At 44.4% G+C, this 27,141-nt stretch overlaps 1 protein-coding gene across 1 annotated transcript in view; it reads right to left on the bottom strand.

The window, feature by feature from the left end:
* The window catches only part of LOC147711521 (neuromedin-U receptor 1-like), a 217,114-nt gene extending 191,055 nt beyond the window's left edge, over positions 1-26,059 (bottom strand). The window contains exon 1 of the mRNA XM_086920205.1: positions 25,577-26,059. The gene's annotated coding sequence lies outside the window, so the exon portion shown is untranslated. The remainder of the gene's footprint in view (positions 1-25,576) is intronic.
* Between the last annotated feature and the right edge of the window lie 1,082 nt (positions 26,060-27,141).

Genomic DNA, 27,141 nt, shown 5'->3' with positions numbered 1-27,141 from the left:
GAACTGTGTAAGAAATTTTGGTTTTCTTCCAAAAGTATGTCAGTCCCTGAAATCTGGGAAGATGGTGATTTCAGCACCACAAAACATTTGTTGATACCATTTGCAAGGATAAAAACAGCCACTTTCATCAGCAGCACTTGTCCCCCCCTCCCCAAATAAAATGTAGCTTTATTTTGGTTAATGTCTGGGTCCCCTCCAGGGGCATCAAAAAAACCCTGGGTACATTTAAAATTCCCATGATGTTAGAACAAAAGGACGCACATTTGGCGTGGATACCTTATGTGGTCAAAAAGTTACAGGGGCCTAAGCGTGAACCACACCAAATGGCCAAAAAAAAAAGGCTTATCACGGGGAGGCCTTGCAGCGAAGAGGTTAAATATATTTGTATTTTAATTTTTAACATATTTATATTTTTTTTTATTTATTATGTTTTTCAAATATTTTTGTTATTGTTAATATTTTATATATTTTTAATTTTGAACTGACTGGTGTGAGAATATTAATTGTCATCCCTCCGCAACCCAACACTTTCCCTACTTTTGCACTCTTTGGAGTGGGATAGGAAATTTTATCCCGCCACTATCCAACACTTTCTCTACTGCTGTAGTCACTGGAGTGTGAATAGTAATTTTTACCCCTCCGCTATCCAACACTTTCCCTATTGTTGCACTCATTGGAGTGGCAATAGTAATTTTTACCCCTCTGCTTTCCAACACTTTCCCTACTGTTACACTCACTGGAGTGGGAATAGCCATTTTTAACCCTCCGGAATCCAACAATTTCCCTACTGTTACTCTGAGGGGAGTGGGAATAGTCATTTTTACCCCTCCTCTAACCAACACTTTCCCTACTGTTGCACTCACTGGAGTGGGAATAGTAATTCTTCCCCCTCCGCTATCCAACACTTTCCCTACTGTTACACTCACTGAAGTGGGAATAGTAATTTTTACTCCTCCGCTATCCAACACTTTCCCTACTGTTGCACTCACCGGAGTGGGAATAGTCATTTTTACCCTTCCGCTAAACAACACTTTCCCTACTGTTTCACTCACTGGAGTGGGAATAGTAATTTTTACCCCTCCACTATCCAACACTCTGACTACTGTCGCACTCACTGAAGTGGTAATAGTAATTGTTATCCCTCCGCTATCCAGTGTATATTAAATCCACTTTATGTTATTAAAATAATTTTATTATTTATCATATTTAATATTTATTATTTTATTTTATATATCTATAAAAATCGATATTTTGTACAACTACATGTTTTAAATCGATATTTTTGGGGGATATTTTTGTACTTACCTTTTTAAGTATAGGGAGTCGATATTTTTGGATTCTATATTTTTTCAACAATATTTTTTAAATCTGTATTTTTTTACATTGATATTCTGTCAGTGAAACTTTCCACATGTCTCTACATCAAAATGGAATGCATTTTTTGTGGTGGGCCCTAACTCCCATGATTGGAAATTACACACAAGGTACACCACCCTAGACTATCCTGATTGTCTAGTTTTCAAAAATGTCAGTGGTCCCAAGGTTTGCATGGATGGGGCTACAGCATGGCCCCAAATACTTCAGCTACCTCTATTGCTTATCCCTCAATGTAGAGCTTTAAGGCATTTAGGGGGTCATTATGATGACGGGCGGACTGAGTCCGCCCGCCATCATACCGGGACCTGGGACCGCCCACCATATGGGCGGGGGTTTTGATCAGGGCATTAGGATGCGCCCGCCACACAGGCGGGCACATCCTGTATATGTACCATTCCGCAGAAATCTCCGCCCGCCGCAATGGTAAAAGTGCAAGTTGTGCTTTTCTAAGCGCGACATGACAGGCACCGCGTGGTGCCTGCCATGTTGCACTTAGAAATGTGGGGGGGTACCATAGGTACCCCCATGTGCACCCCGCAAGCCACGGACTCCCAGGGGGCTGCAAGGGGCCCCTGCCGTGGCGGCATCATCAAAAGCTCATTGTAATATGGCGTCTGACAGACACCGCCTCCATATTAATCATTTTCCGCCCCGGCCGCAAGGCGACCGGGGCGGAAAACAGGCAGGCGGTGTTTCACACTGCCACAGTCCCCTCCGCCATCCTAATATGGCGGGCGGGAATTGGGCAATAGATGTCGTGCGGATATCCTCCGCCAGGCTGGCGGAGGATATCCGCAAGTGAGGCAACTTTCTTATCAGGATACTTATGGGAACTAAGTGGCATTAAATGTGTGGCTCCTCGCAGATTTCAGAACTTTCGGTGCTGAAAGATGAGGAAAATGTGTATTTTTTATCAAAGTTTCACGTTTGCAGGAATTCTGGGCATAATTACATAGTGAGAGCCATGCATTCCATGTCTCCTTGGACTTCTCGGGTTGTCTAGTTTTTTTAAATTACAGGTTTGTTAGGTTTCCCTAGGTGCCAGCTGAGCGAATGCTCAAAACCCACAACTTTCTAAAAAGTAGACGGTCCAATTTTAGTTCAAAAATGAAATGTGTCTATGTTCCGCTTGAGGAGTTTTCCTGTTGTGGGCATTAGGCCTACCCACACAAGTGAGCTAGCATTCTTATTGGGAGACTTTGTGGAGTACTGGGTGGTAGGAACTTTGAAAAGGTACACACATTCCAAACCAGAGTCATTTTTCTGTGGAAAAATATAATGTGTCTATGTTGCGTTTTTGGACATTTCCTGTCACGGGCACTAGGGCTACCCACACAAGAGATTAACAGATTTTATCATCAGACCTGAGGGAATGCTAGGTGGCATGACATTTGTGATTACCACAGATTCCAGAACTTGCCATCACAGAAAAGTGATGAAAATGTATGTTTTTAGTCAAAGTATGAGATTTGAAAGGGATTCTGGTGAGAAAACCTGGTGAAAGACAGTTAAGTCACCCACACTGAATTCCCCTAGATGTCTGGTTTTACAAAATGTATAGATTTCCCAGGAGCCGCCTCAGATAGGGCCCAAAATTTACAGCTATATATTTTGAAAAAAAAGGTTACGTTTTCAGTGTAAACTATAATGTGTCGGTGTTGTGTTTTAGCTCCTTTCCTGTCACTGGCACTAGGCCTACCCACCCAAGTGAGGTACCATTTTTATCAGAAGAATTGAGGAATTCTGGGTGGTAGGAATTTTGTTCACCCTCACAGATTCCACCACTCTTTATTACAGGAATATAAGGAAAATGTGTGTATCTTATCAACATTTGATATTCGGAAGGCATTCTGGGTGACAGAACCTGGTGAGAGCCATGCAAGCCACCCCACTCTGGATTCCTCCAGGTTTTTAGTTTCCACAAATATACAGGTTTGCCTTGTTTACCTAGGTGCCAGCTGGTCTAGCCACTTTGCAAAATAGGGGTCCGTTTTCTGTGGTAAAATGTGATGCGTAAATGTTGCAATTTCTTGTATTTTAGTAGAGTTGCATTTATCAAGAGTGTGCCCCCTTTCACTAATAAATGTTTGTGGTAGAAAGATGAGTGTTCTACAAGTTGACACCTTTGCCCATAGATTCTTGATATCTGGTGGTCTTTTAAAGCTATGCCTTCAACAGCGTTGCACCTCCACTGATGCTGGGTGGTCCTCATAATAGCCTGGTATTTTTTTTTAGTACTTTTGTATTTGTGTCTTGGGTATTCCTTGGCCGGTTCTTACCATTAAATTATTTTAAGGAAGTGTTGTCTTCCATAGAGGGCTATCTTTCGCCATTTACTCTCAGTACATGGAGTTCTTTTCAGTAATTTCCATCCTTCGTGACCATGCAATTGTTTCTGCGTATATATTCTTGTGTGCTCCTCACGCTCTGTAAAACTATACTTCCCTTGTTTTATATTTTATGTAACTTGAACAATGTTTATTGCATGTCTTATGCTTAGTGACTGATTATTTCCTTGCTCTTGATTATGTAAAGAGCTCGGATACCTCAGGGTCCAGCTACCTCTATATAAAACCTTTACATAAATACAATCTTTAGGAGCCCACATCTTCCATATGGTTGCACCTCCCATGCTCATGGGTGGACTTTGTAGACTGTTAACATCTGGTCGTTTCAGGTAGCTTTGTCCCCAACTTTGTCCCCAACTGTTGTGCATCTGCTGCTCTTGGGTGGCCCTTCATTTCTGCTGCATTTTTAGAAGCACTGTCTGCATCGAGAATCAAACCAAATGTCCTTTCCCTTCTTGCAAGTAAGTGAAATCACTATGTTTATAACCTCTAGTTACCCACTCTCATTTCACCCCATTCCTTATCCTGTAGCTTCATATCTCCTTCACTAATCCCCCAACCCTCACCGCTGGACATTACACAAGTGCCTGATTGTCTGTTGCTACTCTACATTCATACCTTATTCCAAAATCTCTTCCTTCTTTCCTTCCTCTACTCCTTTCTGCTCCTCCGATAGTGCCATCACATTTTACCTACACCTATATTTAAAACTTGCACTCAACTTTCTCCACTACAGTTCCATCTTCCATCACTGCACACAATCAGCCAAGTAAAGAAGATGGGGAGCACCCCTCCTAAATCCACCTTTCTGCACTCTGATGACCTTTCAACACTCATTACCCCATTTCCTCATTCTCCTGTCCACTACACCATCATTGCAGCCCCAGTTCCTTCTTCTCCATCCCTCCTGTTTGCAGCCATCTCTCAACCATACAACCACATCCATTCTCTTCCTAATCGCCATACTCTCAGAGCCTAATAAAAGATCACCTTAACCTCCTAAAGTCCTATACCGGAACTCTACAAAACATTGCCCACAGAGTAATACTATACCTACATTAGTAAATACGAGCAAAAAATCTACATTACAACATTACGTTTTATAATGAAATGGTTGCGGTAAGATTTTAAACTCAGTTAAAATCCTCTAATCTCTAGTATGCTGCATAATCGCTGGTAGGGTTTCTATGGTTAGAATATGCTGATTATGCATCTGTGTATGTGTATGAGCCCTGCTCTTCATCAGTCCTCTCCACTGGCCTAAGCAATCTGTTAGTGGATGCTGATCACTACTTTGAGCCACAGGTAAATACAGTGACCAATTTCCTCATTCTTTACCTTCTAAATCCTGCATCACATATGGTCGTATTTTTCCACCCTGGGTACCAGAGACCTTTGTCATTTTACTTCTAGCATATTGAAACATACTTCACATTGGGATAATTTTCCTCTTCTATACATGCTCCAAAAGATCCAGAATGGTACTGCCAAGACAACATTGTAAACTCTGACTTTAGGATCACATCACCACCACCCTTCACGTTCTGCACTTTCCACTTGAACTAAGACATATTTCTTTGAAGGCTTTCAATATCTCCTGCTGGCTGCACACGGCACTGGATTGATCTTCAGATGTACACAAGCCCAATTTTGACATACTGACATTCAGAGTGCCTTGGATTGGTTATGCATCATTCATGGAAAGTCAAGCTAGGAGACTATCTTTCACTAATAATAGGGTGAAAACTGGTTCTCCTTCCAACTGGGACTTGAATGGGAGGATATCCTGTTAGCCCCATTTGGCATTGCCAAGTCAAAAGAGGTAGTTTTAAGGCTGTACTTTGTTCTGCCAACTGTTCCTGTCCCAGGAATGTGCATTAAGCTTCTGGAAGTGAGACAAGAGCAAAACTGGTTCTAAAACAGCTTGGCTCAAGCAGCACAAGGAGGGGTTTACGGAGGTTTAGAGAGGGGTTCAGGTAATGCCATCCATCCACCAACAAAAGAGTAAGCCCATTGTTATTCACAAACTGCACTACTAAATTTGCTACAGCTAAAATGGGACCTGAAACAATAGTGAATTACTCCATCTCAGAGCTCACGTACGTTCAGTACCACACATGGCCAACAACTGATTCTGCAACACCATCTCATAGAAAATTATGGAGATAGGGACTTAAAATAAACCCTCAAATGAAATAATGTTAATCTAAATTACATTATTTAAAATAGTTAAAATATAAATAAATATAATTTTATCGTAATAACGTTATTTCTTAATCAGACATAATTTTAACAATCCTTTATAAAAGTTGTACATTATTCTAACATTAATTTGTATTAAACGCTAATCATAGCTTTAATAAAATGTATACCTCACTTTTAATAATTAATAAGGCTTAATAAAAAATATTTTTGATACTTTAAGTGGGAATTTATTTTTTTATTTAAACTTCAAAAAAAACATTTGTATTTAAATTAATTTAAAATTGAATTAAAAATGAATTTACCAGTGTTGTAGCATTTTTTCGTTTGTTCTACATTAAAAATAAACTTATGAAATAAATATGCATTCATTTTTTACATAAAAGTACTCACTGTCGACGCTGGGTGTACAGTCGATACACTGAATCGTTTGCCAACTGACAAAATGGGCTCATGGGACATGGGCCCAGTTGAGAAATCATTAGCCCCTAATTGGCTCCCGTGTGACAATAACACATGTTGTTTAAACATATTTCAAATCCGACTTACAGTCACACTTGGACTCGTTTATCATGAACTCACTTGGTTTCACCGTTTCCCAATTGACACCACCCAGAGATGGCAGCCTTGGCTAGGATTACAACATGGCTCTCATGTGCTGTCCTATGCCTTACCGCGTCCACAGTCTAGTTGTTACTACATGCCCCTAACATCGTAGTTAACTATCCCACACACTTGAAGATCCAGCACAATCCGTGGCAGCTGGACGTAGGATAGGTCTCCTACCTTCCAGAGCACCAATCAATGAGTATCCTCTTGTACTATGATGCAGGCACCTCTGAAATCTGCAATAGTTTGCCGACATGCAAATGCGTGATTATGTGGTGTGACACTGTTTAGACTACCCATCACCCTCTCGTTTTGAGTACCTCACTGGGCTCCATGGCTTTTAATCCCCCTCCAGTGAAAGATCCTCTCAGAGGTACCTTTACCGCTATATCTTAACCGGACCTGCCAATTTTTTTTATCCGATCCTGTGGCTAACCCAATGATAGAGCGAAAAGTAACCATTGTCACTTCTTGATTCCATGCAACTCCGGCACCGTTAATTTGGGTCTTTCACTTTCTGGCTCCTAAATGTAACTTTCCTTTCAGGCTCTCAGTTTACACCAATGTGCACATGATCCAGCTGTAATGACAGGGGCAATGAGCCCCCCCCCCCCATTAGGTGAGTCACCTTGCAGCCTATGTGCCACTACCTGGCAACTCCTGTGGAATGATACCAGGGTCACATGCACTGTGGCTTACCTGCGATGGTACACCACGACGGTACTCGCAGCGGAGCCTTATTTTGAGTATCACACTAACATACTGATACCGCCATTCCCTCATTCAACAAGACCAATTGCATGAAGAACTAACAAATGTACTTTTTCGTATTTTTTATGGAACCATACTTGTTGTCTTTGTAAATGGATGATCTTGATTTTATAAATACCAATATCTGTTTCACTAACCAGCTGATGAATTACTGTTTTTAGAGTGCTCTGCAAAGTTCTTCTACCAATTATTGTGTACCTTGGCCGTGATATCACTGTTGCCTTGGGTATTTAACTGTATCCATGTGTATTCCCCTTCCAGTTGTATCCAGAAGGTAGATTGTATATTTGTATAAATTTACATGACACAACACAGTTAAATTAAAGGGTACAGTAGGTATTCCACAGTCATCCTTACACCGTCACTATCTGAGTAGACAAGGATCCCCTGGTCCTGACTAAATGCTGAAATCCATAGGACTGCAAAAGGCATGAAACATGTTGACCTCATTCACCCCACATTCACAAATTTGTGCTCGAGAAGCTATACATTTTCCTTCTCCGGCTAAGAGTTTACAGTCTACTGTTTTTACAATAGCATAGGGACCCAGCCAATAAAAGTACACTTTGGGATTCCTGTAGCTATTTTTATTTTTCACAACACTCTTCTCCACCTCTACTCATACTACTTTCAACACATATGCCCCTCCAAACCTTCAATCTCACATCTGCAAAAAGAAAAGACCACCAGCAAAGAGCCCCCTTGCGGGGCCCGTTGGGCATTGCAGTGCTGACCCAATGAAGAGCTGCTCGATGATGAAGCATGACACCTCTTGGGGTGTGTGAGGGCCCATGCTCCTAAAGGAGCTACTCCCCCTCCACCCTTCTTCTTTTTCCACCTGGTAAACCCCCCCTCCCCCATCGCATCCCATTGTCCTGCCACCATTAGAAACGGCATACCCTTGTTCCTGCTACTGACTTTTAGGGGCACGTATGCTAGACCTGTTATGCCCCAGTCCCTCTCTTTGTGTTTCAAGTGCACTTTAGCCCCACACTCTACATAATGGTGGACAGAATATGATACACCTTGTTATGGAAAAAAGGCTAGATCGGGCGGCCGCAGGTTCGCCTACAATGCGCCTAAACTGTGGAACTCCCTCCCACTACCCATGAGGAGTGAACAGAACTTACTATCATTCCGGAAAAAATTTAAAACCTGGCTCTTTCCCTAAACACCTTCCTGCATCGACCCCACTCGGAAGAATCTTGGTCCTCTTAGCGCTGGGATGCCCAAGGGTAGCTATGCGCTCTACAAATCCTCATCCAAATCCAAATCCAAATCCAAATATGGAGTAAACCTTGCTAGTTTTTCAAGTGCTCTTTAGGGACCTTGGGCACTCTTCTGCTGCATATTTGCTTTTGTATCAAAGCTAGATATGATCACTCAGTTGAAGGACTGTGTGTCTTATAAGACACTCTGCTGCATCCCCAACTTGCATTCATAAAGTGGAAGGAGTTTGATTTTGCACAGTGAGTACACTAAATGCAAATTAAAGTCACGTTTTCTAGAGTTTTAAATAGCTAGCAACAGGAGGCATTAGTAAACAATCACTTTGCAAGAATACAGGATTAGTGAAGGTTTTCAGTGGGGCAGAAGCAAGAAGAGGCATGAAAACTTAGGCTAGCTGTGCTTTCACAGGGATATCGCGTAGGTAGAAGGCAGATAGTCATGGTAGTACAGATACACATGCCGTCACTGAATCTTCAACAACAGTCTCATCCCATTGGTGCGAAATTCACCCCAATACTAAATTACTGACTCACTCAACTATTCAGATGACTACCAACCATACAGAATGCATCAGACATACTCCTTCTTCAACCTCCCACCACACACACACTCTGCACCTCAAACAGATTCACTTGCTCTCCATCCACATCTCTGTTCAAGCTCCAAATACACACATTCAAAGCCCTACTCAGATTGTCCCAATATTCCTTAACACTGCCTCAGATTTCAGAAAATTTCCAGACTCTTTGCTCGGCAGGACTCATACTCTCACACATCCCATGCATTTGCAGCACCAGATAAGGGAAAAGTGACTTCTCCTAATTTGTTTTGAAAGGGCGAATGCCTCTACACATAAGCGTTGTCTCCAAAATTGAAACATTCTGCATGAAGCTGGACACTCGGCTCTTTAACCAGGTGAATCCATGAATCAGCCCTGACTGTTCCTGGGCGGGTGACAGGATACCTTCTCGGATGATATTGCACTTTACAAACACACAATACATAACAGAGGACTCTGTAATGCTCGCTACACGTATGGGTGTGATATATGTCCTGCTTGCCATGTTCATCCACCATCAGAACTTAGTAGATGTTTGCTGTATGACAAGTGCATAACAGTCACAGCACTGCACATAGCAGTTGATAGGACATAAGCCACATTCTCACTGACAACCCTTTGTGTCAACAACAAATGCTCCTTTTGAAGTTTAGGACATACTCTCTAGGGAACTTAGGCAGTTTTCCCCAGTATGTTTGCCTCAATGACTAAGGTAGAGATGCTCACTCAGATCGATGAATGTGTGCTTTGGCAGGCAGTAGCAGACACCCCCAACTTGCATCCACAAACTGGAAGGAGTTGGATTTAGCACAGTGAGTGCCTTGTCAGACTTTTTCTTTACTAAAGTCAACGATATTTATCAAGCATTTAATCTTGACCAGGTCCACAGTAGTGCTTCCACCCCTCTGATCACTTCTTTGACTAATCCAACTAGTACTACTATGACCTCTTTCAATGCCCTCACCACTGATCAAGTTAAGAGCATTTTCAATACGATTAAAGCTGGATCAGCTTTGGATCCCTGCCCCTCTTCTGTACTAGTCACAGTACCAGACACAGTCGTCCCCATCATAACCACCCTTTGTAACATTATTCTAGCATCCGGTTCCTACCCTGACTCCTTGAAAAATACACTGATCAAACCTCTGCTTAAAAAAGCTGGGCTAGATAAAAGCGAACTGAAGAACTACCGTCCCATTGCAAGTCTCCCTTTCCTAGCAAAGGTCATAGAAAAGGCTATGAACCAGCAGTTATCAGCCTACATAGAGAACAATCATTTGCTGGATGATACCCAGTTCGGCTTCCGCAAATACCATGGCACGGAAACCGCTCTCATCAAAGCAGCCGACGATATAAGAGTCATTCGTGACCAAGGAGGTACTGCTGTATTAGTCCTCCTTGACTTGTCGGCTGCTTTCGACACGGTCGACCACAAGATTTTGGTCGACCGTGTCGAGAGGATGGGCATTCAGCTCACTGCTAGAGATCTTCTGGCCTCTTTCCTGACCAACAGAACTCAGGTGGTTACACTGGGTCCCTTCCAGTCGGCCGACCTGTCGTTACCGTGTGGGGTCCCACAAGGCTCATCCCTGAGTCCGACACTATTTAATATATATGTGTCGGACCTCGCTAGTGTCATCAAAGCCTACGGGATGGGCCTGACCTCATACGCCGACGACACCCAGTTGGTTCTGGCCATAAAGGGTGATGGACAGAAAATGGCGGAGAGATTCCAAGATGGGATGACTGCCATTGGTGAGTGGATGGCAAGAAATTGCCTGAAACTCAACTCCGATAAAACGGAGGTGGTTATCTTCGGTAATCTCTCCCCAGCCTGGTCGGCAACTTGGTGGCCAGCGGCCATGGGCACTCCTCCCTGCCCCACGGCCAAAGTTAGAAACTTAGGTGTCACTTTTGACAACCAGCTCAACTTCATGGCCCATGCGAATAAGGTGGCTGCCAATGCTCATTTTAAGCTGCGAATGTTAAGGAAAATCACTCCTTACTTACCAGAATCAGCAGCAAAAACACTAGTTTCCTCACTAGTGTTGTCTTCATTAGACTACTGCAACGGTCTGTTGCTCAATGCCCAGAACAGAGTCATTAAAAAATTACAGACAGTGCAGAATGCCGCCGCCCGAGTGCTCTAAAAAAAACCTAGATTTGCACCCATCTCGGACACGCTTAAACAATATCACTGGCTGTCCATTCACAACAGGGTCAAATTCAAATCTCTGTGTATTGTCTTTAAATCACTTCAGGACCTAGGACCCAGATTCCTCAGAAAGCAACTGATCCCTTACAACCCTCCGAGAATGCTCAGATCCACCTCTCTTAATCAACTGGTGGTTCAACGCAGTCGAACAGCCTCCTGGGGCGATCGCCGCTTTTTAATTGTGGCCCCTAGACTCTGGAACACTCTACCTATCCACATAAGAACCAGTTCCACTCTTCTTCAGTTCAGAAAAAAACTGAAGACTTGGCTCTTCAATCAGTAACTCTCATTTCCGCATTTCCTGTCTAGGGTGAAACTCTAATGCAATTTCAGCGCCGAGACGCCTAAGGGTAATTGTACGCGCTCTATAAATGGCATTAAAAAAATAATAATAATAATAAATAAATAAACGGTGAATGTAAGACACATCTTCCTGAGCCTCAAGTGTTTGTCAAGGCAGAGTTTTTTTTGTTTCTATATAGAAATTTGGATGCAGCGTAAAATTGCATCTGAGATCGCATAATAAAGATAGATCATATCATCCCATTACTGGGACTGAGGTCTGCTCAGAACATCTACAACATCATGTATAATCTCTAAAAGAAAACAGAATGCAAATTCATTCACATATATAAATAGAAAGATATAGCCCTATGAGGAAAGGATTGGGGTTTAAGAGCAATCTTCAGTATTCGGATCTAGGGTTCGAAGAGATAGACAGGTGACCAAATATCTTTGGGACGAGATGTGAGAGGTTGTAAATTAGCATAATCTTCTCCTAAACACTTGCATTCACTCATGCTTTCCAGCCATTCTTTAGCAGTGAGCGGTCTGATCCCGCCCCATCGCAGAAATATATCTCTCTTGCCTGGTAATAATGCCATAGAAACCAAGTGGCGAACTGCCTGGGGTACTTTGTGGGTGTAGCCCAGCAAGGCAATCACTGGGTTGGGGTTGTTGTATGGTCGGCCATAGCGGGGATATGCGCATATATATTTCCGCAATAACTGGCAATCAATGGGCATGCCCAATATAAATGGGCAAAGTCTACTCCATAAGTTTAGCATTTCAAACATTTGTCAGGTTTGTTATGATCAAACTTGGCGATATCTATTGGGGTGGGATAACACCTGTGTAAGTATTTGAAATCTATCAATTTGTGTCTGTGATTGATGGAAACCAGCTTTTTTTGTGCACAATAGCTCCATACTTGGTCTGTATGAGGGGCTCCCAGTTCCGCCTCCCAGACTCCCCGTTCCCACGTGGTAGTATCTGGCCTCAGGATCATACAGGCGTGATATAGCTTTGATGTTGTATGTCAGCCATACGAATCTGTGAGTTCCATGGAAAGGGGTGGGAAATCGTCTGTTGGGGGTGGGTATGTTGTCATAAGAGATCTGAGGGTGCTCTGGAGTCTCTTAAAGACAAAGAAATCCATGAAGGTGGTGTTTTGTACCCGTGTGTTATCCATCAGATGCATAACGTAGCCATTGGGAAATAGGTCGCCATGGGTAGTCAGTGAGTATATGCTGAGCATGCGTTTAACTAATACTTCCCTTGCAGGTGGGATCCAAGGGTTATCTTGTAAGGGGTTGGCATTCAAGTAAAGGGGGCTGCCATTCAACACACGTCTCACCCTGTGCCAGTCTCATCTGGTCGTGGAGACCACCGTAATATTTCCAGTATCTAGCGTTATGCCCCGGGGTAGTATCTGAGAGTGAAGTAGTCCATCCAGCTGAGTGCGCTCAGGACGTATATATACTGAATATGTGCGTCTGGGTGAAACCAGTGGTATGCATAATGGCAATGGGCGGAAAGGTAATAGAGGCAGAAATCTGGTAACCAAGGCCTCCATGCTCGTAAGGGAGGTTCAAAGTTTCCCAGCGCACCCATGGGCGGACCCCGCACAGATTAATCGTAAAAGTAGGCCACAGAGTTTACAGAAGAAGAATTGTGGCAGCGGAATGGGGATATTAGTAAATAAGTATTAAAAACGTGTCAGCACCACCATTTTAATAATGGCCACTTGCCCCGCCAATAAAAGAGGTAAATTTATACATCTGTCCATCTGTGTAGTCAGGGCCTCCACTGCCAGCCCATAGTTATGCTGGCAAACCTGATCCTTATTCCTGTGCAGTTGAATAGCCAGATATTTGGAACCGTCTGCGGTCCATCCAAGAGGATATTCAATAGTGGTTGGACAGCATCCGTGAGTGGGAAAAGCTCTGATTTAGTCTAGTGAATGGGGAACCCTGTGAGATGACCCAATCTGGTCTTCTCTTGCATGAGCGGTGGTAAGTTGTCCCTGGGGTAACGAAACAGGATATCATCTGCATATAGTGATAATAACAATGGGCCATGTGTAAATTGTAGCCCTCAATGAGCCTGCCTATACTCTAGTGCCCTTACCAAGGGGTCCATTCCAATATTAAAAAGGAGATAGGGGGTGGGCAGCCCTGTCTGGTGCCATGATGCACAGAGATTGTGTCTTTGAGCGCTGTTTATCCTCAGACGGGCTGTAGGTTTGGTGTATAATAGCATGATCAATGTGAGAAATGGGGGGATTCCCAGTTTCATGAGGAAAACTCTTAAGAAAGGCCATGCGAGTGAATCGAATGCCTTTTCAGCATCCAACAGGGCCACTGAACCTGGTGTATCTGGGGTAACCTTATTGAGTACTGCAAATATTGTCCGGAGATTGCGGGAAGTCGAGGGGTGTAGGACAAAGCCAGACTGTGCTGTGAAATGATCTGTTTCTTCAATAAGGCCAATCTAGTGGCCATTACCTTGGCTAAGATCTTATTAGCGAGACTTAGCAGAGATAATGGGAGGTAGGATGAGCATCTACCGGGGTCCTTGCCTGGTTTCAACAGTATTGTAAGGACTGCCTTGCAGAGTGCGAGTGGCAACTAGCCAGCTGGTAAACACAAATTATAGAGGGTAAGGTGTTGTGGGGCAAGTTGTTGCTTAATCGATTCATAAAAGGCTCCGGTTAACCAGTGTAAGCCTGGTGCCTTGGAACTATCCAGGGCTGTTAGCTTGCGTGTTCTCTTCCAATGTTAGGGGTTCACTGAGAAACTCCTGTTGGCCATTCGATAGCCACACCATGGCAATATCTTAAAGATAGGAGGTGATCTTTGAAGGAGTATATGTGGCATTGGAGGCGTACAAATCCTGGTAGTACTTTTTAAACTCATGTAGGATATTTTCACTGCCTGTAATGGTGGCTTCCGAATCTGAGCATAGCCCAGCTATATAGTTTTGCTGTCTGTTCGGGCGCAGTAGGTGGGCCAGGGTGCGAACAGTTCACTCACCCTCTCCATAACGACATGCCCTGTCATGCAGGCTCTTGAATTTAATCTCCCTCTCTGCAAAATCACTGAATTCCACCAGGAGGGCAGTCCGCTAATGTATCCGATTTGTGCCCTCATCTTCAATTGCCCGATCGAGGTCGTGTAATATTTTTTCAGTTTGTTGTAGTTAAGTGCGAATGTCACGGAGTATGCCCGCCTGTTTGGAAATTCACACTCCATGGATATAGTCCTTAAAGACCTCCCACAGAGTGGCCTGAGTGCCTGTGTTTAATTTGAAATATTCTATAATGAAAGTTAGTAACTAATTGCGGAATACAGGATCTAGTGGGGCTTCTCCTCAGAATCTCCAGCTATAGGCCGCGGGGCAGCTATACGAATTGTCAACTGGAGTAAGACTGGGTTGTGATCGGACAGCATTCGGGGGAGGGCTGCGATGTCACTGAACCACTGATGGACAGTTGTCGAAAGGAACCTTTAGTCCAGTCTGGGCCAGATGGCATGTGGGGAGGAGTAGAACGTAAAGCCCAGAGTGTTTGGGTGTCGAGTACGCACACATGCAATAAGAAATATGAATCAGTAATTTGTCTGAATACTTCCCACATGGTTTGCCAATGGGTTGTGCGCTGGTTGTGTCTGCCTGTGGACAATGTGGCATGTTCAGGTCACTCCCTAGTATCAAGTGATTTATCTCCAGGCTATCAAGGTGGGTATATAGCTCCTGAAACAATTCAGGGTCGTCGATATTGGGTAAATATATGTTAACTATTAAGATCTCCTTATCTGCTAGTGTACCCTGTCTGTATTGGTACCTACCTCGTAGGTCTGAGCAGTGGGCATGTGAAATGAAGGATACACTTTTATGAATCAGTATACAGGTGCCATGGGAATATGAACTATAACAGAAAATGTGTCTATCTGAGTTCGCCCATGACCCCTGAGTGCGCTCAAGACGTATATATACTGAATACGTGCGTCTGGGTGAACCAATGGTATGCATAATGGCACTGGGCGGCAAGGTAATAAAGACAGAAATCTGGTACCCCAAGGTCTCCATGCTCGTAAGGAAGGTTCAACGTTTCCCAGCTCACCTGTGGGTAGCCCCCCACACGGACTAATCGTAAAAGTAGGCCACAGAGTTTACAGAAGAAGAATTGTGGCAGCGGAATGGGGATATTAGTAAATAAATAATAAAAACGTGTCAGCACCACCATTTTAATAATGGCCACTTGCCCCGCGAATGAGAGAGGTAACTATCCATCTGTCCATCTGTGTAGTCAGGGCCTCCACTGCCAGCCCATAGTTATGCTGGAGAACCTGTTCCTTATTCCTGTGCAGTTGGATAGGCAAAAATTTGGAACCGTTGGTGGTCCATCCAAGAGGATACACCATTGATAGTGGTTGGACAGCGTCCGTGAGTGGGAAAAGCTCTAATTTAGTCTAGTTAAGACGGAGCCCTTTGAGATGACCAAACCTGGTCATCTCTTGCATGACCGGTAGTAGGTGTCCCTGGGGTGCCGAATGAACAATAGGATATTGTCTGCATATAGTGGTAATAACAATGGGCCATGTGTAAGTTGCAGCCCTCGATGAGCATACCTATACTCTAGTTTCCTTAACAGGGGGTCCATTGCAATAATAAAAAGGAGATGGGCGACAGGGCAGCCCTGTCTGGTGCCACGATGCACAGAGATTGTGTCTGTGAGCGCTGTTTATTCTGAGACGGGCTGTAGGCTTGGCGTATTATAGCATGATCAATGCGAAAAATGGGGGGGATTCCCAGTTTCATGAGGAAAACCCTTAAGAAAGGTCATTTGAGCGAGTCGAATGCTTTCTCAGCATCTAATAGGGCCACTGAAGCTAGTGCATCTGGGGCAAACTTATTGAATGCTGCAAATATTGTCCGGAGATTGAGGGAAATCATGCGGTGTGGGACAAAGCCAGACTGGGCTATGAAATGATCTTTTCCATCAATAAGGCCAATCTAGTGGCCAATACCTTTGCTAAGATCCTATTATCAAGATTTAGCAGACATAATGGGTGGCAGGATGAGCATCTACTGGGGTCTTTGCCCGGTTTCAACAGTATTGTACGGACTGCCTCGCAGAGTGTGAGTGGCAACTAGCCAGCTGGTAAACACAAATTATAGAGGGTAAGGTGTTGTGGGGCAACTTGTTGTATAAGCGATTTATAGAAGGCTCCGGTTAGCCCATGTAAGCCTTGTGCCTTGGAACCATCTGGGGCTGTTGCGGCTTAAGTGTTCTCTTCCAATGTTAAGGGTTCACTGAGAAACTCCTGTTGGCCATTCGATAGCCACACCATAGCTATATCTTCAAGATAGGAGGTGATCTCTAAAGGACTATATGTGGCATTGGAGGTGTACAAATCCCGGTAGCACTTTTTAAACTCATGTAGGATATTTTCACTGCCTTTAATGGTGGCTTTCGAATCTGAGCATAGCCCAGCTATATAGTTTTGCTCTCTGTTCGGACGCAGTAGGTGGGCCAGGGTGCGATCAGGTCACTCACCCTCTCCTTAACGATGTTCTCTGTCATGCATACTCTTGTATTTAATCTCCCTCTCTGCTAATTCACCGAATTCCACCAGGAGGGCAGTCTGCTGATATATCTGATTCGTGCCCTCATCTTCAATTGGCGATCGAGTGCGTGTAATATTTTTTCAGTTTGTTGTTATTGAGTGCGAATGTCACGGAGTATGCCCGCCTGTTTGGAAATTCGCACTCCATGGATATAGGCCTTAAAGCCCTCCCACAGAGTGGCCTGAGTACATACCGTGCCTGTGTTTAATTTGAAATATTCCATAATGGAAGTTAGTAATTCGTTACGGAATACAGGATCTAGTGGGGCTTCTCCTCAGAATCTCCAGCTATAGGCCGTGGGGCAGCTATACGAAATGTCAACTGGAGTAAGACTGGGCTGTGATCGGACAGCATTCGGAGGAGGGCTGCAATGTCACTGAACCACTGATGGACAGTTGCAGAAAGGAACCAGTAGTCCAGTCTAGGCCAGATGGCATGGTGGAGGAGTAGAATGTGAAGCCTAGAGCGTCTGGGTGTCGAGTACGCATGCATGCAATAAGGAATAGGAATCAGTAATTTGTCTAAATACTTCCTGCAAGGTTTGCCAACGGGTTGTGTGCTGTTTGTGTCTGTCTGTGGAAAATGTGGCATGTTCAGGTCACCCCCTATTATCAAGTGATTGATCTCCAGGCTATCACAGTGGGTATATAGCTCCGGAAAAAATTCTGGGTCGTCGATATTGGGTGAATAAATGTTAACTTTTAGGATCTCCTGTGTACCCCATCTGTACTGGTACCTACCACTCAGGTCTGAGCAGTTGGCCTGTGAAATTAATGGTACACTTTTATGAATCAGTATACAGGTGCCATGGAAATATAAACTATAACAGGAAAAGTATCTATCTGAGTTCCCCACTGTTTGGCGAAGGGAGGAGCAGTGCATGGGGAAGGATGGGTCGCCTGTAGTAGGGCAATTTTAACATTGTGCTTACTTAAGTAGTAGAGCTCTTCTTTCCCTTTCTGCGGATTGTTAATGTTGCGAATATTCCATGATATGAGGGATATTTTTATTTTCCTGGTTATGTTCTCTGTAGTTTGTGTCTGGGGACATATGCAATAATGCAAGACAACTTAAAACTATTAAACTGATTACAAAAAGGTACAATTCCCTGCAGGACCACCCCCTCCCATACCAGATTAAACATAATCCAGCAATTCCCATACAATCTAAGAAAACAAAATGAAATATAAGAAAATATTCCCAATATAGAACAGTTGGCGCTCGGCAGGGCTGCTCGTCTGTAACTCGGCCACGTCAGTCCGCCTGTACTCAGATGAATGATACAGCATGTGAACAACCACTTTTTTGAGAAGCATTATGTGAGACAGTCTGTGGGTCATTGGTGCTGTCTCTATGTGGCAGGGTTCTCAATTGTTCGAGAACAAGTAAGTCTGCAAAATCCATTAGGACTCAGCGTCCTGTATAGCAGGGGGTGATTGGTTCAAGAGCTCCGGCCTCAGGCACACAGACGAGGATAGACCATGGGGTGGACTTGGCGCAGATTGTCCTGCAGAAGGTGACGATGTCGGCAGTTGTGACCATGATTTTGGGACGCCCTTTATATTCCACTCGTAGGTGCGCCAGTTACAGCATGACACATATAAATGCCCATTTTGCGGAGTGAGTTTTTGACGTAATTTAATTTCCATCTGGCCTCCTGCACCATGGGTGTGAAGTCAGGAAATATCAAAATGTTGGTGTCCTGGTGTTTTAGGGGGCCCTTCTCTCACGCCAGCCTGAGCATGGCTTCTCAGTCCCTATAGTTGTGGAGGCGAGCTATGATATACTCGGGTGGTGTATTCTCCAGGGGTCATGGGCCCAGCGACCGGTGTGCCCACTACAACACGTATGTGGCCGAGAAGCTGGTGCGATCGAATAGGTCAGTTAAGAGTTGCTCAATGAAGACCTCTGGGCGTCCCATGTTTGTGGTCTCTGCTATACCAGAAATATGTATGTTGTTGCGTCGCAACCTAGCTGCAAGGTCTTCAAGGTCGTTTGCAAGGACTTCTCTGTAAAATTACCTAGTGAGAGACATGCATGTCATGCCTCCCTGGACTTCCCTGGTTGTCTAGGTTTACAATATGTGCAGGTTTGTTAGGTTTCCGTAGGCGCCGACTGAGTGAGGGCTCAAAATCCACAACTTGCTAAAAAAGGGTCCAATTTCAGGGTAAAAATGTGATGTGTCTATGTAACGGTTAGGGACCTTTCCTGTTGTGGGCATTACGCCTACCCGGACAAGGGTGATAGCATCTTTTTGGGGAGACTTTGGGAACACTAAGTGTTAGGAAATTTGTAAAGCTACCCAAATTGCAAAAACAGTGTCATTTTTCAGTGGAAAAATATAATGTGTCTATGTAGCGTTTTGGGCCGTTTCCGTTTCCTGTCATGGGCACTAGGCCTATCCACACAAGAGAGGAACCGTTTTTATCAGACTTGAGGGAATGCTAGGTGGTATGAAATGTGTGTATCCCCACAGATTCCAGAACGTTCCATCACAAAAATATGATGAAAATGTGTTTTTGGTCAAAATTTGAGATTTGCAAGGGATTCTCCTGAGAAAACCTGATGAGGAACATGCTAGGCACCCAACACTCGAATCCCCCAGGGGGCTTGTTCTAAAAAAATTTTGTTTGATAGGTTCCCCTATGAGCCTATTCAGATCGTGCCCAAAATCCACAGCTATCAACACTGCAAAAAAAGTGTATGTTTATAGTGGAAAAATATGATGTGTTAATCTTGTTTCCTGTTGCAGGGGCTAGCTCTAGCCGCCCAAGTGAGAAACCAGTTTTATCAGGAGAATTGGGGAATGCTAGTTGGTAGGAAGAATGTGGGTCTCCACAGATTCCACAACTTTCCATCACATGAATATGAGGAAAATATGTTTTTCTTATCAACCCTTAAGGTTTGGAAGGGATTCTGGGTGAAAAAACCTGGTGAGAGCCATGCAAACCACCAAATATGCACGTTTGCCACGTTTCCCTTAGTGCCAACTGGTCTAGCGCCCAAAATATACAGCTCCTTACTTTCCAAAATAAGGGTCCATTTTCTCTGGAACATTGTGATGTGTGAATGTTCTATTTTGAGCCATTTCCTGTTGCAGCCACTAGACCTACCCACACAAGTACCATTCTTATCAGTAGACTTGGTGGAATGCTAGATGGTAGAAAGCTAGTGGCTCCTAGCAGATTCCAGAAATATCCATCACAGAAATGTGAGGAAAATGTGTGTTTTTAGTAAAAGTTTGGTGAGAGCCGTGCAAGCCACACCACCTTTGGTTCCCCCAGATGTCTAGTTTTAAAGAATGTGCAAGTTTGCTATGTTTCCCAGGTGCTGCTTGAACTAGAACCCAAAATCCACAGAAACCCGCATTGGGAAAAAAAGGGTAATTTTTCCGGGAACAATATGATGTGTCCATGTTGCATTTTGGCCCATTTCCTGCCTTGGGCATTAGGCCTACTCACGCAAGTGAGGTGTCATTTCTATTGGAAGACATTTGGGAACATAGAATTGTAGAACATTTGTTATCACCAATTAGATTTCACTGCATTTGTCCCTTTCAAATATAAACCACTGTGTAAAAAAATAATAATAATTTGGAAAATGCACTCTTAATCACATGCTAGTTATGGGTAACCACAATTTCACAGATGTACATAAACCCACTTCTCCTAAACTCCATATCTTGCGCCCATTTCAGAAATACATTGAGTTCCTTGATAACATTTTCCAATCTACATATTTCACCAATGTTTATTGCGCTATACTCTGTTCCCGTAGAAAAACCATTGCACAGTGCAGCTCTGTTGTTGTCTCTTCATAATTGAGCTTCTTGGAGAACCTACAAATCCCAAATCCTATATATTCCTACAATCAGAATAGTCTATTGAACATACTGGTATATTGCATTTGTAAATCGGCCAGAGTAAAGAATTGTTACTGCTGTCACAAATGGCTGTTTTTTCCTACTCATTTTCAATATTTCTTTAATTCAACAGTTAGGGGCCCATTACAATGTCGGGTGGATCGGCACCACCATGGTGGCGGTGGCAATCCACCCGACATTAATGCCCGACCGCCACCCATTTCCCCCCCGCCATATTACTATGGCAGGGGGACCGCGGTGGACGTAAACACCGTCCGCCGCTTTTCAGCCCCGGTCGCCTTGCTGCCGGGGCGAAAATGTTTAATATGGTGGAGTGTCTATGAGACACCGCCAACCATATTATGATGGGCTTGTTGACATGTTTTTTCGTGGCGGCAATGCCGCCACAGAAAGGCATGCAGAGACTCCCTGAGGGGGCCCGTTGCGGGCCCCCTGGGAGTCCGGGGGGTGGGGGGTGCACTTTCAAAGTGCAACATGGCAGGCACCGCGCGGTGCCTGTCATGTTGTGCTTTGAAATGCACAACATGCATTTTTACCATTGCGGCGAGCGGCGCTTTCAGCACTGCCCGCCGCAATGGTAAAAATACAGGATGCGCCCGCCTGTGTGTCGGGCGCATCCTAATGCCCAAGGAGGGACCGCCACTCCTATGGCGGGCGGTCCCGTTTTGCACGAGGATGGCAGGCGGGCAAAGTCCGCCCGCCATCCTAATGGGGGCCAGAGTTTCTTTGGGAAACTCTTGAGGGATATACACACATGTCCCCTTGCTGAATTTGTAATTGTGTCTACTTTTCAGAAATGTATAGCTTTCTTGGATCACCTAGGGAAGGGGAAGGGAGGGGTGGAGGGGAGGGGAGTGGAGGAGAGGAGAGGAGAGGAGAGGAGAGGGGAGGAGAGGAGAGGGGAGGGGAGGGGAGGGGGAGGGGGAGGAGTGGGAGAGGATTGGATTGGATTACAAGGGGGGTCGGTCGAGAAAGGAAATTTAAATGAGAAGAGAGAATGCAAAGGAGCAGAAGGGCTTGTGATGGGGAGAAACATTAGCTAAACAGAAGGAAGAAATGAAAAGAGATGAACGGGGAAGGCGGCATTCGTCAAGAAAAAGTGGGATGCAAAAAACAATGGTGTGGAGAGTTAAATGAAATTTAAAGAATGGATGTTCAAAAAATGGGTGGAGGTAGGTGAGACAAGGAGAGAGAATGGAGATGGTTAGAGAGAAGTAACATTGTGAGATGTGATGAGAAGGGAGAGAGAAGTGAAATTACGCATGGGAAGTGGTGGAGATTGAAGAAGTATAAAAAGGCAATGGAAGGGAAAGGGCAAGCATAATGAGGAGAAAGGAGTGGAATGGAAAGGGGAAATGAAATTAAAAGAAGAAAAACGGGGGTTTAGAGAGAAGTGGGATAAAGGGAGCAGGAGGAAATTGGAGGAAGAGAGCATAGATTGGAGACCCATTTATGGGAAGTTGTACTACCATATTTTTCAGACTGATTCCACTGTTTCTTATTTTAATGTTACCCCCTAGCACAGTGATACTCGAAGTGGCCCTCCTGACCTTTACATGCGGCCCCTGAGCAGCAGCAGCAGCAGCACTGGGCTGCTGTATACTGACTTAGCACTCAAATAAAAATAAAAAATCAATATGCAGCAAGCACTTTAAAGGTTCATTGCAGTTAAACAAAGGGAAGTAACTAGGCTGTTACCTTTAGGAACACCTTCAGTTTTAAAGACACCAAACATGTAAAAATTTCAAAATTCAAAAAGTGTATTTAATTGACCAGTAGAACCATTTCACCTTAGTAAATCAAATTATAGTAGTGCATTCAGAAGTATTTTTTTAAGTGATGGTTTTCAAACATGAATTTAGAAACCTTCATGCTGTCCCTCCCCACCCTGACAACAATGCCATTAGTGATTACATCCAACAGGAGATGGTTTTGAACAGCACGCATCCTAAAGTCATGTATTTTGGGGTCCTTTATATGTGATAATGAAGAAAAAGGAGGGAAATTGAAATAAAATATTTGCCCATGGTCACACAATTTGATCAAGGGGAGTAGCCACGATTCATTCCAGGTTTTCTGATTTCACATTTCAATTGAGGTCAGCTGGTAGATATACATGCTTCACTTCCTCTATACCCAACTCCCCCCCCCCCCCCCCCCACCCCCACTCCCTGGCATCAGTGCGGCCCTTGGTCGCACCAAAGGCCAAACTTTGTGACCCCTGGGGAAATGTTTGAGAGTACCCATGACCTAGGAGAACACTGGTAGCATTATGGTCAGAGACGTTGCAAGAGTGCCATGGGCACGAATGTAAGGGAAATCTCTCACCCCAGCACCCGCAAATCCACTAGTTGTTTGGTAAAAAACAATAATAAAAAAATAGCCGCTAATTGGAATAATATGGGCCCCAAACCCCGCTGGCCCTGGTGCCACTGCATGTGCTGCACTATTGATTAGTACTTCACCTCATCACAGGTTTAAAGAAGCCTTTTATCGTTCGTTATATGTGTTCTTTTGTTTTTTTCTGTAGTTGGTCCGCTCTTTCTGACTTTCACCTGTAAAGTTCCCTTTCTCACGGACGCTTGCTTTACAGCGCACATGCTGTGTGCACATTGATTGCTGGAGCAGCAACCTCTATGATTCAGTCCTGTAGCCGCTTGCGAGAGCCGAAAAAATGGTGGAGAGTCGAGAGAAGGCTGGCGTTTAAATAGGGGGCCAATTCTAAGGAGAATGGGTGAGCGATATTTATAAGAGAGGAGAACAAAATGGAGAGAATGAGGGTTTTAAAAAAAAACAAAAAACGAGGGTGATGGAGAGGCGTCGGAGGAGGCGATAGAGAAGATGAGATTGGATGAGGAACGAAAGAGGTACGACGGGACTGGAAGAAATGAGAGGTACGTACTTAAAAGAGGGAGAGTGTGGCATAATGGCCAGAGCTCTGACTTTGGAGATGGAGAACCTGGTTCGAGTCTGGGCGTGAGCGTAACATCGTATGACTCTGGGCAAATGACGTAATCTCCTAGTGCTTAGAGATAAAAAAAAAAGTATGAAAGAGTCCTTGTGTAATGTATTTGGTGCTCCTGTACCCGATACCGTCTGGTCGAGTTCGCGCTATATAAAACTATATAAATAATGATAATAATAATAATACATGAAGTCCGAACGGTAGCAGAGAGGCTCGCGTGGAAGGGTGCACGACGTAAAGTAAAAGTTACTAAAGGTTGTTGTTGAAGAAACTATAGGAGGCAGCAAAACAAACGAAACGATGACATTAGGAGAAAATACAAAGAGCGAGAGGGCGGACGCGTTAGGAGACTGGGCACAGAGAGAACGAGGAAAGGGCGTAGCTACCACTGGGGCAGCAGGTGCTGTGGCACCGGAGCTCAGAGCCAGAGAATTGCTGCATTTTACTGCCCCAACAGCAGCCAAAGGGGCCATTTTCTTTTTTTGCACCAGGGCCCATGGCATCCTTGCTAAGCAACTGGAAAGAGGTAGACAGGGGTGATAGAGAGTCAGAGAAAAGGGAGAGAGGGAGGGAGGGAGAAACGGAGAAAGGATGCCTCCTCAGTCTTACTGAAATTTCTGGCTTTTCTCACACAAATAAAAAGCAAGTTCATAGAAGGTTTTAGAACCTGTCGAGACTAAGTGGAGTGAAGATATTCTAAGTGGCCACTTTGTAAGGAAAGAGTAAGTATATGGAGGCGTCGGGGCGGACGGGATAATCCTAAAACCGACAGAGAGAGAAGTTGGGGAGGGAGAAAGCACAATGCAGTCTTCCCACACGCACCAGGGACGCCCCGTATATGAACATCCACCCCAAGCCTGCCTCTTCTGTCCATCCAGGTCCTCTACATGTTCATGTTAAGATTAACGAAAGCAGGTATGGCGAAAAGGAGCGCACACGGGGTGTTCTGAGAACAAGAACACGAAGACGTGGTATATGAACACGTGACAATACTTAAATAAAGTATAAAGAGGGCATAAGGTTTCAAGGCTTCAGTTCGCAGAAATGCTCAGGCGTCAGGACACGTCCCTGCGGCGCGCAGTTTGGAAATAAACGGGGAGGATTTATGAGAGGTGAATCTGAAGTATAGAAACAGGCGGGTGACGGTGTCTTGCACGGTGAGCACAACACAAACAGAAGGTGAGTGAGACAGAGTGGGGCGGATGAATGAATGGAGGATGGGATGAAATGGATGGATGGATGATGGCTGGATAGACAGACAGATAGACATAGATAGATAGATAGATAGATAGATAGATAGATAGATAGATAGATAGATAGATAGATAGATAGATAGATAGATAGATAGATAGATAGATAGATAGATAGATAGATAGATAGATAGATACGTTGATGTTTTATGGATCGTTGAATGAACAGAGGGATGGAGTTAAAGTGGAAGGATTATTTGTAGATGGACTAGGAAGCCAGTTCCAAAGGGGGTGAATGAAAAAAATTAGAAACTCACGCGCTTCGAATCACACCAGTGCCTGTTGCGGTGCCATCTCCAGCAGGATCCTTTGCGCCCTGAAACACCCTGGTACTTCGGCAAACACTGTGAGGTCCGCGGGAGTGTTAGACTTTAGCTCTGTAATAGCAGCCTCAGTCGCGCACATGATGCACATAGGTGCTACAGCCTCATTCCGTTCGCTGCCCATTCACCGACTCCGCCAACGAGTGACTGCTCCTCACACAGCATCGCTATCTGAGCGCCTCCCTGCTCCGCCCTCCTTGTTTATTGTTGTCTCATCCTCATGCTCTCCGACAACGTCTGACATAATTTCACCCCCCCCCCCCCCTTTCTCGGGTTTGCTCGCTCTACCTTTTAAGCAGCATATGTCTTCACCTTTCCCCACTCGCTACGTTACCCCCTTCCGTTTGATGTCCCAGCTCCGTCTGAATCTTTCCTGTTTCGTTTGGTGACCTCTCACTTCACTCTCTTTCTCTCTAAGCTCGCTCTCTCTCATTCCTGGCTCTTTCTAGCCGCCCCCCGCAACCCCCACCTCTTTCTTCTCATGTTTCGCGCATCCCCGGTTGTTTCCTTTATCCCCACCCTTCCCTCTATTTTTTATGTGCTTTTATCGTACCCCGTTTTATCACTTTTCCTTTTGTGTCATGCCCTATTTTTCTGTACAATTTCCCCACTGTACCAAATTACATAGTAAGCCAGCGCCCCTCTCTCAGCTGTCTTCACAAGTTTGACAGTGTATTACACTGTAAATCCGACAGATGAATATACAAAACAAGTTGGTGATATGCTCTTGTTCAAGAACATTTCAAGGGTGGATTACGTCACTGAGCATTGAATGGAAATATTGTCATATTCACCAGCCTTTCCTAATTATTTGTTGAACAGGTCAACGTGCATAAGTCAAAAGCCCAGGAATGCCCCTTAAGTAACCAATGTCAAGATCGTTCACAAAGACATTCCCAAAATTATATTAGTATTGAATTTCTTTCTTTCTTTTTCGCCATGAGTTGAGGATTGCATACAATTTGATGGTTTACGCAAACCGGTTGGAAGATCCTACGGTCCCCTGAAACAATTATAGCCTGCTGGGTAGCTCAGCGAGCTGTACGTAAATCACAAAGGCATGCATTAGATGGTCTGTCTGTCATTCACGGATTCGAACCACCTGCAGTGTAGAATAACTCAGGGCTTTAAGTGGGGGAAAAAAACTGGGGGTGCTCTAAAAGGGGCGGGCCAAACCTCAAAGGGGTGTTGCCTATCTAAGTAGGGGCGTGGTCTAAATAAAGATGACTAATGTAGCAGTACCCCTTGTTCTGACAAGCCGTCAGCTCTAGGACTCCTCAGAGTGTCATCAGATTTGGAATTCTCCGCTCAGGCTCACTCTCTTCCCTCCTTATTCCAGCAAGGCTAGGTATGGATAACGCCGACACCCTCCCCAGTACTCCAAGACCAGTGCCGTCATTCTGTGAAATGCCCAGGCAGACACCTCCTGTATAGGGTGGCTTCATGTGAGGCTGAGTGTACTAGAAGCACTGCTCCCAGACGGCAATGCGGTTTCACAG

This window comes from Lissotriton vulgaris, chromosome 5, assembly GCF_964263255.1.
Source record: "Lissotriton vulgaris chromosome 5, aLisVul1.2, whole genome shotgun sequence".
Lineage (NCBI taxonomy): Eukaryota > Metazoa > Chordata > Amphibia > Caudata > Salamandridae > Lissotriton > Lissotriton vulgaris.
Note: the sequence above shows the minus strand (reverse complement) of the source record. Positions and strands in the feature narration are given on the sequence as shown.